An 8,437-nucleotide genomic window follows, 5' to 3' on the forward strand; every position below is an offset into this window, starting at 1 on the left:
AAATGATGTATAGATGGTATATTACGCCTGTTAAATTAGCCAAAATGTATAAAGTGAGTAACAAATGTTGGAAATGTAAAGAAAAAGAAGGAACATTTTACCATATGTGGTGGGAATGTAAAAAAATGAAAAACTTCTGGGAAATGATATATGAAAAAATGATGAAAAAAAATGTTGAAATATGCATTTACTAAGAAACCAGAAGCATTATTACCTGGCATTGTAGGAGATGATATAAAAAGAAAGGATTGTAAATTATTTTTATATGCAGTGACGGCAGCAAGAATATTATTGGCACAAAATTGGAAGCAAGAAGAACTACTGACAAAATAAGAATGGAGGATGAAACTGATGGACTATGCAGAATTACATAAATTAACAGGAAGAATTTGAAATCTGCAGGACCAGAGATTCACAGAAGACTCGCATAAATTTACGGACTATCTGGAAAGTAGTTTTGTAAGGTGGACTATTTGAAATATTGCAAAAAAAAAGTTAATGAGGGGGTTTGTTAGTTAAGATAATTAAACGCAATAGGAATTTAAGAAATGCAGAATAAGTGATAAGAATGGAGAATCATCAGAAGAACTGATGGAAGTCCAAAAGATTGTATAAGAAGTGAAGTTTTGTTGTATGAATGATAATTAATATGTAAAAATTGATGAAAAATTATTTTTTAAAAATAGAATGTTCTCGGACATCTGGATTTGCAACAACAATACTGTAATAACAAAAAAAAGGGGGGGCTAATTTGTCTCTTATGGATGCAAACCTCCAGTGTCCCAAAGCGTTGGCTTCCAGTGCCTGCAAATGAAGGCTTTGATTTCTACCAGTCGCCAATAAGGGAGCTCAGACTGAAAGGGGAGCTGCACTAAAATAATGCTCTTGAACAGGGGTCAGCAAACGTTTTCAGCAGGGGGCTGGTCCACTGTCCCGCAGACCTTGTGGGGGCCCGGACTATATTTTGAAAAGAAAAAAAAAAAGAACAAATTCCTATGCCCCACAAATAACCCAGAGATGCATTTTAAATAAAAGGACACATTCTACTCATGTAAAAACACACTGATTCCTGGACCGTCCGTAGGCCGAATTTAGAAGGCGATTGGGCCAGATCCGGCCCCCGGGCCTTGGTTTGCCTACCCATGCTCTTGAACCCCCCCCCTTCTTTTAGTTTTAAAACCTAATAATCCCCGGCAATGTTCCCTCATGCATAAATCCTATTAACATTAATGGCATTTGCTCTCAAAGTAGGGTTGCAACCAAGTACTGCTGTCGTGTGCATTTGCTGTGGGTGCTCAGGCCGGGGCTTGGCATTGAGGCAGCTGGCTGTCCATTTTGAGAATGCTGGACTAGGTGGGCCACTGGCCTGATGCAACAGCCAGGTTCCTCTCTTCTCATCTACAGCTGTATCCTATATAAACCACTGGAGCAGACTCTTGCCACACATTGACACTTCTGCATAAAGTATTGCGCCAGCTGCCAGCTGGCCAACTTAAAAGAGTGAAGTCCAAGTTCCTTTTTCTGGTGTACACAGCCTTATAGAGCTTAGGACCTAAAATATCACCTGTACTCTGCGGGAGATACCACCTCATCAGGAGACCCATTCCATATGAAGGCCTTTCATATGGTGACAACATCTGCCCCTGGGAACTCCATCACGTTATATTAATTTATGGTTTACTTCCTACATTTATTTCCCACATATATGGTACATGCTAAGGGACCACTTCAGCCCTGAGTGCTGACTGGAAGGACAGATCATGAAGTTGAGGCTCCAAAACTTTGGCCACCTCATGAGAAGAGAAGACTTCCTGGAAAAGACCCTGATGCTGGGAAAGATGCACAAGGAGAAGGGGACGACAGAGGACGAGATGGTTGGACAGTGTTCTCGAAGCTACCAGCATGAGTCTGACCAAACTGCGGGAGGCAGTGGGAGACAGGAGTGCCTGGCGTGCTCTGGTCCATGGGGTCACGAAGAGTCGGACAGGACTAAACGACTAAACAACAACAACAACAACTAATTACTTTGTATCTGGCTCACATAAAAGGTCAAAAAAGGGAAGGGCTGTAGTTCAGTGGTACAGCTACTACCTAGTAAGCAGAAGTTTCCAGGTTCAGTCCCCAGTATCTCCAGGGGAGATTTGGAGAGAACCTTGCCTGAAACCCTGGGGAGCTGCTGCCAGTCAGTGTGGACAATACTAAGGTACATGAACTGATGCTCTGCTTCAGATAGTCTTTTTTTAAAAAGTACCATTAAAAAATTTGAAGAGTTGCAATTCTGCTTGAGGCAGCAAAATGTGTTAGTAAATGTTCACAAGCAACAGATGATAAAAAAAATCCATCTCGCCTGCAGTTTTGGAGAAAATCTGGGCCGTACACCTTTATAAGAGACAATGTGGTTAGAACAATTACAGGGCAACGCTATGCATGCCTGTTCAGAAGAAAACTCCATGTTAAGTGTTCATAACAATATTGCAGTCTCCAGATGCCAGCCCTTCATGCATTCACATGGCAGCAAGCCCAGTTTGACACAATAAGAATCATAGAATCATAGAATCATAGAGTTGGAAGAGACCACAAGGGCCATCGAGTCCAACCCCCTGCCAAGCAGGAAACACCATCAGAGCACTCCTGACATATGGTTGTCAAGCCTCTGCTTAAAGACCTCTAAAGAAGGAGACTCCACCACACTCCTTGGCAGCAAATTCCAGTCGAACAGCTCTTACTGTCAGGAAGTTCTTCCTAATGTTTAGGTGGAATCTTCTTTCTTGTAGTTTGGAACCATTGCTCCGTGTCCGCTTCTCTGGAGTAGCAGAAAACAACCTTTCTCCCTCCTCTATGTGACAGCCTTTTATATATTTGAACATGGCTATCATATCACCCCTTAACCTCTTCTCCAGGCTAAACATGCCCAGCTCCCTTAGTCGTTCCTCATAAGGCATCGTTTCCAGGCCTTTGACCATTTTGGTTGCCCTCCTCCTCCTTCTTGAACTGTGGTGCCCAGAACTGGACACAGTACTCCAGGTGAGGTCTGACCAGAGCAGAATACAGTGGCACTATTACTTCCCTTGATCTAGATGCTATATTCCTATCATATCCAAGTAAACATTCAGTCTGTAAGAGGGACCACTGTCTGATGTTTTCTGTTCAAACTGTGGGCCAATCATGGACTGTTATTATGATTATTTTACTATTAGGCTGTCTATCATTTCTCCTAAGCAAAAGTGATATTCCCTTAGGTAGGAGCTGAGTTCCACCCAACACTTAACCTGGTGACATGTGACTCTGTTTGCTAGGGAAACAATCCAAAGGCAGTAAGGGCTTGTCAAGTGGGAAATGTCAAAGTGGTGGTTGCTCAAGGAGCTGTAAAGGGGAAAGGGAGCCTTCTGAAGAAGCAAGAGGGAAAAGGAAATGTTGCCAAATGGGTTGAATTTGGCAGGGCTAAAAAACAAATAAATCAGCATGTCACTATCTGTACTTCTTTGCATGTCATTTTCCTCTGAACCCACAGCTTACAACTTACCCACCACCAGACAGGTGTATCTATACCTGCAAGGGGGAAAGACTGTATAGTTCGGTGGTAGAGAATCTGCTTTGCAGGCAAAAGGTACCAAGCTCAAATCCCAGCATAGCTAGGTAAGGCTGGAAGAGAACGACTGGAAATCGTGGAGCAATGCTGCCAGCCAGTGTAGGCTATACTGAGCTAGATGCACCAGTGGTTTGACCATAGCTGTCAACCGTCCCTTATTTGGCGTGAAACTCCCTTATCCCAGAGCTGTTTCCTGCTGCTGTCCCTTATTGATGATGTCCCTTAAATTTCCCGGATTTCTAAGGAAGCAGCTCCTCTCCCTCCCTCCCTCCCTGCCGGCCAGGGAGGAGGGAGGCTCCAACTGTGTTGCTTGGCTGCGTTGCTCGCCCAATAAGGAGTCTAAGAATGACTGGAGGGTGGAGCTTGCATGCCTTGTGCCAATCAAATCAGCCGCGTTGCCTGGGGACTCGCCTTTGCTCAGCGCTTCCCAGCGGAGAGGTGACGGTGGTTTTCCTTGCTGCATCCCCTTTGCTGGGTTGCTGTGCTGTGGGAACCACCGCTTGAGGCTTCGTTTGGCTGCTGGCTGGGCTTTCTGCCTTTGGCTCGGAGGGGCTCAGAAGTTGAACATACCTGTGCCTGGAAAATCCCTTATTTTAGCTGCTGATCCCTTATTTTCGAGGCTGCTGGTCCCTTATTTTCAAATCTGTAAGTTGACAGCTATGGGTCTGACTCAATATAAGGCAGTGTCCTATGTTCCTGTGGACTGTTGTTGCTGGCATCCGTCTGTCTCAAGAGACAATGGGGTGTGCCTCCAGGGGTGAAGCCAAACCAATGAGTTAGCAGGACCAAAGTGATCTACCAGGGGCTCAAGCCTGGCCAGTGTGTATGGAGGTCCTGGGCTGCCCAGGTGACAAGACCTCTTGGCCTCACTGATGTGGTCCAAAGGGAAGCAGAGCGAGATAATAATAATAATAATAATTATTATTATTATTATTATTATTATTATTATTTATTTATACCCCGCCCATCTGGCTGGGCCTCCCCAGCCACTCTGGGCGGCTTCCATAGAAAGCAAAAATACAATAAAATATCACACGTTAAAAACTTCCCTGAACAGGGCTGCCTTAAGATGTCTTCTGAATGTCAGGTAGTTGTTTATCGCTTTGACATCTGCTGGAAGGGCGTTCCACAGGGCGGGCGCCACTACCGAGAAGGCCCTCTGCCTGGTTCCCTGTAGCTTTACTTCTCGCAATGAGGGAACCGCCAGAAGGCCCTCGGCGCTGGACCTCAGCGTCCGGGCAGAATGATGGGGGTGGAGACGCTCCTTCAGGTATACTGGACCGAGGCCGTTTAGGGCTTTAAAGGTCAGCACCAACACTTTGAATTGTGCTCGGATCGTACTGGGAGCCAATGTAGGTCTTTCAAGACCGGTGTTATATGGTCTCGGCGGCCGCCCCCAATCACCAGTCTAGCTGCCGCATTCTGGATTAGTTGTAGTTTCCGAGTCACCTTCAAAGGTAGCCCCACGTAGAGCGCATTGCAGTAGTCCAAGCGGGAGATAACCAGAGCATGCACCACTCTGGCGAGACAGTCCGCAGGCAGATAGGGTCTCAGCCTACGTACCAGATGGAGCTGGTAAACAGCTGCCCTGGACACAGATTTGACCTGTGCCTCCATGGACAGCTGTGAGTCCAAAATGACTCCCAGGCTGCGCACCTGGTCCTTCAGGGGCACAGTTACCCCATTCAGGACCAGGGAATCCTCCACACCTGCCCGCCTCCTGTCCCCCAAAAACAGCACTTCTGTCTTGTCAGGATTCAACCTCAATCTGTTAGCCGCCATCCATCCTCCAACCGCCTCCAGACACTCACGCAGGACCTTCACCGCCTTCACTGGTTCTGATTTAAAAGAGAGGTAGAGCTGGGTATCATCCGCATACTGATGAACACCCAGCCCAATGTTGGCACTAGGAAATAACGGTGACATGATCCACATGTGGTGGACGTGTGAAAAGATTAAGATTTTTTTTGGGGGGGGAATATACGATGAATTAAAAAGATGATGGGGATAACTTTTACTAAAAAACTGGAGGCATTTCTATCAAGTATTTTAGATAAAGAGATCCCAAAAAATCTAAGTGAGGTATTCTTGTATGCAACCGCAGCGGTTTATATACTTGTGGCCAAGGGATGGAAAGATCACGAGGCTCCAAAAATAACAGATTGGCAAATCAAATTACAGGAATTGGTGGAGACGGCTCAATTGACTAGCAAACTCAGAGGAATCTCAAAGCAGAAATTTGCAGAAAAATGGGATGGGTATAGAAGATATGTTCAAAAATACAAGAATAGTTTTGACTCCGTGCTAGCATTCGAGTGATAAAGGAACTAAAAGGAGGTGGACAACAATTAAGGATTTATTATGGTTTCAGAATGTATTGGAAATTTTATATAGAAAGGTTTATTGTTTTGAGTACATTTGATTGTAAGATAAAATATATGCAGAGGGACTTGACAGGAAGTCAAAGTTGAAGAAAAGATTTTGGAAGATAAAAGGGGGAAAATATTTACTTTCATTATTATCATTTTAGGTGCGGGTGTGGGTGGGTGGGTGTCTGCACATATGCGTGTTTTTGTATGGAATGTTTGGGAGGAAATAAGACGGTAAATAACAAATAACAAACTAAATATTGATGTATGTAATTTTTTTTTCTTAATTATATTTAGTGGTAGTATGGTTGTATTGTTTTTTGTAACATAAAATAATTCAATAAAAATTATTTATTTTTTATTTTTTTAAAAAAGATGTTTGGCACTAGCTTGCCTGCAGGAGTTGACAGGAGGCGTTCAAAGCACCATCCAACTGCCTTAGGGTTTGTGTCGGGTTTACTCCTCAGCCACTCCTTCTCCTGAAGGATCAGAGTTTTGCTTTTCCTAGATGGGCTCCCTTCCCAGGCTGAGGAGCCCCATCTGCCCCTCATTTCCCTCTCCAGCACATGCAGGAACTGCCTTCTTGACCATTGGACCCGCTTTTGGTCTTGAAATAAATAAAGGTCTTTTATATATATAATCGGGGACACGGGTGGTGCTGTGGGTAAAACCTCAGTGCCTAGGACTTGCTGATCGCATGGTCAGCGTTTCGAATCCCCACGGCAGGGTGAGCTCCCATCTTTCGGTCCCAGCTCCTGCCCACCTAGCAGTTCGAAAGCACTCTTAAGTGCAAGTAGATAAATAGGTACCGCTTTATAGCGGGAAGGTAAACGGCGTTTCCGTGTGCTGCGCTGGTGCTGGCTCGTCAGCTGCGGCTTCGTCACGCTGGCCACGTGACCCGGAAGTGTCCTCGGACGGCGCCAGCTCACGGCCTCTAGAGCGAGATGAGCACACAACCCTAGAGTCGGACACGACTGGCCCGTACAGGAAGGTGTACCTTTACCTTTACCTTATATATATAATAAATGTTCATAAATGTACCAAGCAAACACGTACATAAATATATAAACCACATGTCTGGAGCAGCACAGGAAAGCAGTCCTGGAACCATTTTGACTCCCCAACTGACCAAATGTTTTCTCTGCAAAGTCAAAGGAAAATGGAAGAGCCTCCCCATTGTCTTTCCCTTCACAAAACCCGTCTTAAGGGTGTATCTGTGTATGAATAGGGTGAGCCTGTGACCTGGCTCAGGAACTAAGTATTTATCATTACAAAAGACTGGCCAGGCTCCCCAGGGTATCCAATCAAGTGACCATTAACAGGTACCCTGCCAGACTGGAGATAAACAACACACTCAGATTTCTGCTGTAGACTGCCCTTTCTGTGATGTAGGTATGATGTCTCTGAGGGTGGTCTTGGACTCCAAGGCGGGCAATTTAAAATGTCTATATAAGGGCGGACACACCTTGGTTCTGGGTCCTTCTCCTTCTCCTGCGTGTGAAGGGGGCACCCTGTTGCAACAGTTCAATAAAGATCAGGCTTACAAGCTGCTTTGCTTCTCAATATTCTCTGGTTGGCCTCTGTTCTTTCCTCCGATCGATGGAGAACCTACAAAGGACTCTATAAGGGCTCTTGTGTACCCCATAAGGGAATAAGGGCAGATCTTTGTTTATTACAGTCTCATCCACTCAGTCTGCCAGAGCCTGCCTTTGCATGCAAAAGAAGTCCCTAACTCACCAAAGGTTTGAGACTCACCTGAGGATTACACTTCATGTGCATGATGGACTCTAATCAGTGAAAGCAGATGCATAATGACATCAGCTAGTCTTTAAAGTGCTACATGACTCTGCTGTTTAACACTCTGACAGATGAAACACTGCTATTTTGCTATAAACTGTTTCTCATCCTTCTTCTTCTGCTCCTTTGGTGATCACTCGTAGCTGAGTAAGATTGTCTTTCATGACAAATGTCTTAATTGTGTGTCCGTAAGTGACTGTGGAGGCCAATTCTGGATCCACACGTCCTTCCACAGTGGGAACATAGTTTTCTGGGTGAGAGTTCAGCATGGTGAGGATTTGCCAAGTGTGTTCCTCATCCAACACTCTCAACCATACTTTGTTCAACCACAAGTTAAACACAAGTCGTCCCACAAACAATCAAACATACTGAAATATATTCGGAGTCGAGAGTGGATTTCATGCTCTTTATTCAGCTCATAGTGGTGAGGAGGAATGGAAGTTACCCCAAAGTATCTGCTTTATATACATTATTTACACAATGGGCCCCACGTGATTGGTTAATTCTGGGATTCACCTGTAGGCCAATCAGGTTGTGGATTCACTTCCACCTGGAGCTGGATTGGATGGCTCCTGTAGACCAATCAGACTGCTGCATTCTGAATCCTATTGTTCTAGGACCAATCAGACTGCTGCCTTTTGGATCCTATTCAACTCAGTACATAACACATACCATGGCTCGT

Source organism: Podarcis erhardii, assembly GCF_964252035.2.
Source record: "Podarcis erhardii genome assembly, chromosome: 2".
NCBI classification, from domain to species: domain Eukaryota; kingdom Metazoa; phylum Chordata; class Lepidosauria; order Squamata; family Lacertidae; genus Podarcis; species Podarcis erhardii.